The sequence below is a fragment of the Carlito syrichta genome, unplaced genomic scaffold, assembly GCF_000164805.1.
Source record: "Carlito syrichta isolate Samal-C Ts95f unplaced genomic scaffold, Tarsius_syrichta-2.0.1 Scaffold301632, whole genome shotgun sequence".
In the NCBI taxonomy this organism is placed as follows: Eukaryota; Metazoa; Chordata; class Mammalia; order Primates; family Tarsiidae; genus Carlito; species Carlito syrichta.
The window spans coordinates 14,213-18,620 of NW_007245728.1; the positions used below are offsets into that span (position 1 = coordinate 14,213).

At 41.5% G+C, this 4,408-nt stretch overlaps 1 pseudogene; it reads left to right on the forward strand.

Moving 5' to 3' along the window:
* Positions 1-1,120: 1,120 nt before the first annotated feature.
* On the forward strand, positions 1,121-2,551 carry LOC103257276 (annotated as a pseudogene).
* Positions 2,552-4,408: the final 1,857 nt, after the last annotated feature.

Consider the following 4,408-nt stretch of genomic DNA (forward strand, 5'->3'; position numbering starts at 1 on the left):
TGCCTGGGCAGCGAGACCTCATCTCTACAATAAATCAAAAAATCAGCGGGCATGGTAGCGCATGCCTGTAATTCCGGCTACTCGGAAGGCTGAGGCGGAAGGATCGCCGGAGCCCAGCGGGTCGAGGCTGCAGTGGCCGGGAGCGGCCACTGCACTCCAGTCTGGGCGACAGAGTGAGAGAGACTCCAACTCAAAAAAAATAAAAATAAAATAAATAAAAGTCATAGTGAAATAAAAACATTATAAAATACATTCTAGCAAAAGGCCTGACTGCAGGAACAGAAAAAAGACAACCCATTGAGTAGCAATTATGGAAGTCTGGGAGAATGGAGTCAGAGGAAGAAAGGAAGAGTCAAAAGTCATTTCCAAAACTCAACCTGAGTGACAGCCAAATAATCGGGTCATATCACTTCCTCTCCCTATAATGTTTTAGTTGTTCCCTCGTCCTCTCAGAGTTCTGATCCCCCTCTGCTAACACTCTCCCTTTCACTTGACACCAACCACACTAGCAACCTTACTATTTCTCAAGCACACCCAGTATTCCTTAGGTTTTGCACTGGCTACCCTCAATGCCTGGAATGTTTCCCCCTCAAATATCTGCTTCACTAACTCCCTCACTTCCTTCCTTACTTTCTCACTTAAAAGTCTTTGCTTAAATGTTAACTCCTTAATAAGGCCTATACTTGCCACTCTTGTTAAATGCTGACCCCCAACCCTTCCAATTCCCCATTCCCTGCTTTATTTTTAATGGTTCTTATCTTCTATTAAATAAATCATTTATTACTTTGTATTATGCTCAATTTCTGTTGTCTTACTGAGGTTGAGGTTAGGAAAGGAGAGAAGATTTGGAAGACAGAATAAATATTTTTTTACAAGCTGAGCTTGTGGCATCCATTGGCATTTAGATCAAAATACTCAGCTAGCAGTTAGACACAATGATCTGGAATGCAAGAGACACTTAGAAATTAGGAGTCATCAGCATACAGATTTAAGCCAGGAGTACGAATAAGATCGCCCACAAAACTGTGTGTTATTCCAGTAAGAGTTCTTGAGGGCAGACAAAGAATTTTTGGTTACTTTTTTTTTTTTGGTTTAACAAAGATGCTCTGCGAGTTAAATCATGGATCACACTGACAATGAATTACAAGGCACTAATAGTTCTGGATCGTTGGGTAGTCTTGATGTTCACAGATGAATTCCTATAAAGCTCATCTCCAAACAAGCAAACAAAGCCAAACGTGAACCTTGGACTCAAAGGACTCTAAACTGGATACCTGCAAAGGCTCCACCTGGTGATGAAGAAGGATTTGATTGTAATGAAGAAGAACGGTATAACTGTAAAGTGGCAGAACATTTTAGAAATCAGGGAAGATTTCCTGGACACTTTTTTTGGGACTTTCAGATAAGCATCTTAGGTGAAAAGGAGGATACACCCATTCATTTTTGTGAATTGTCTGTTAAAATCTATGGGCGAATGATTCCATGCAAGCATGTTTTTTGCTATGATTGTGCTATATGACATGAAAAAAAGGGAGATAAGATGTGTCTAGGCTGTAGTGATCCTGTGCAGTGAATTGAGCAGTGTACACAAGGTTCTTTCTTCATGTGTAGCATCATTCAAGGGTGCAAGAGAGCATACTTGTTTCAGAAAGAATTACAGGCTCATATCAACCATTGCCATATGAGGTCTGGAAAACCTGTCACCCATGCTTCACTTGAAAATGTTCATCCTTCTATTGCCCCAACACCAGTAGAAATCCCCGATCATTTTATAACGCCACCAGACAAGCACACTATGAGCCATATTCCGCCAAAGCAGCATACCAACCTCCTCTGCAACATGTGTCACATGAGCACTATAATCAGCCACATGAGGAAATTCGTGCTCCTCCCGCAGAATTGCCCATGGCTCCACCTCCACCCCATTTGGTCACTCAAGAAACCTTTCGTATTTCAACAAGAAAACACAGCAATTTAATAACTGTCCCCGATTCAGGTGCTAGAGAACCATCACCTCCTGCCCCAGCACCTGCTCACCTGAATACCAGGGTCAACCAGGGGTGTCTCACCCTTACCATATTATGCCTTCATGGCCACATTACACACCACCCCCACCTCCTCCTCCACCAATAAGTCATCCAATGCCACATCCTCCCCAGGCTGCAGCTGCTCCTCACTTGATATATAGCCAAGTTCCACCTCCACCAATGACCTCTGCTCCACCACCAATAACTCCTCCCCCTGGACATATTATTGCCCAGATGCCACCTTACATGAATCATCCTCCTCCAGGACCTCCCCCACCTCAACCTGGTGGTCCATCTGTAACTGCAAACTCTCCTCACCATTATAATCCTAACTCTTTATCCCAGTTTGCTGAAGATCAAGGAACTCTGAGCCCTCCATTTACACAACCAGGGGGAGTAAGTCCTGGTATATGGCCTGCACCAAGAGGGCCAACTCCTCCATGAATGCAGGGTCCGCCTTCTCAAACTCCACATCCTGGACCACATCATCCGATCAGACAAGATATAGACTGTATTACCAATGATGATAGTATTTTGAACTGAAGACATGAAGAGGAAGAAAACTTATGTATAGTCAATCTTGTAATTAAGCTTTGACTGTCTTGAGAAGGAAAAGTACCTCTAACTGAAGTGGCTGTAAAACACATAGAGTCTTTCTTGGCTCTTAAAATGGTTTTAAATCTTGACCTTAGGATTGATTTCAAGTACTATACTGTAGTACAGATAAGTGGCTCAGTTGAGCACAGCTATATTTTAACAACTTTGTTCCCCTAGTGTGGTAAATTGACCCAGAGGTGACCATTTCAAAAAACTTTTCATTGTTTCACTTTCAAAAGTATTGCTTTTGTGAAACCCAATGTTTAGTTCTTCCTGTGATACATTTTGTTAACCTGTGTAAAAGAATTAAATTTCAATACAGTTGTAAAAATACTATTTTTATGTGAATTTAAGTGCAGCTACATACTGTTTTTAAAAACCATATATTTTATCACGAATTTCCCAAAATTACAATATAATTCTAAATGTAAAAATCTACTAAAAAAAATAAAGATGTGGGGTACAATTCAGTGTTAGGTATACAAACGTTGATTATGCAGGTACCCTTGTTGATGAGGAATGTCCCTCCCTCCCCTAGCATTTTCCCTCAACTGCCAATCCCACTCCCTCCCCTGACAGTTTCCCACTACTGCCAATCCCTTTCTTATATTTTATAATTGTTCAAGGTCCACTTATGAGTGAGAACATGTGATACTCTGTTCTTTGTTTCTGTGACAGAGCACTGAGTATGATTGACTCTAAATCCATCCAAGTTGCTGCAAAGTTCATATTTTTGTCCTTCTTTATGGCTGCTTAATATTCCATTGTGTATATGTACCACCTTTTTTTTTATCCAGTCCAACTTCGATAGGCAAAATGGTTGGTTCCATGTTTTTGCTATTATGAACAAAGCTGCAACAAACATACATGTGCAGGTATCTTTTTTGTAGAATGATTTGAGTTCTTCCAGGTATATTCCCAATAAGAGAATCACTAGATCATATGGAAGGTCAATTTCTAGTTCTTTTAGAAATCAACACACTGTCTTCCAAAGAGGTTGCACTCGTTTGCATTCCCACCAGCAGTGCAGAAGCGTTCCTTTTTCTCCACATCCTCACCAGCATCTGTTGTTGTTTGTTTTATTAATGATAGCCATTCTTGCTGGGGTTTGGTGGTATCTCAGTGTGGTTTTGATTTGCATTTCTCTGATGATGAGTGAGGATGAGCACTTTTTCATGTGTCTGTTGGCTGCCCGTATGACTTCTTTTGAGAAGTGTCTGTTCATGTCTTTTGCCCACTTTTTAATGGGTTGAAACTGGTTATCATAAACCAAAAAAAAAGAATCCTATCGAATATCGATCAAGAAATCACAAATCCAACTAAAAATTGAAAAACTAGAATTGACAGATGGGCAGTAACCAAGGGTACTACAGAAGCCCAAGGAACAGGAAACACAGCAATGACCATTTAACACTTTCAGTCCTGTCAGAGACTGATGCCAAAACAGAACACTGCCCTGGCCCCACAATACCACCACCTCTAGCATTGTGAATTAGCTATCATTAGTTCTCCAGTTTACAGTACTTACTCAAAAACCCAGAATGAAGCATCGAGTCTGCTAAACCTCGGTCACCGGTCCTATCCTTGGCTCTCGGTGTGTGAGCAGCAGGAATATCATCTTTACCCCATCTTCTACTATCATTCTTTTGAGATGCCGTAAGGTTTAAAAGTTGAGATGCCGGCCGGGCTCAGTGGCTCAGCCTGTAATCCCAGCACTTTGGGAGGCCAAAGTGAGTGGATTGCCTGAATCCCATGGGTTCGAGACCCGCCTGGGCAATTTGGCG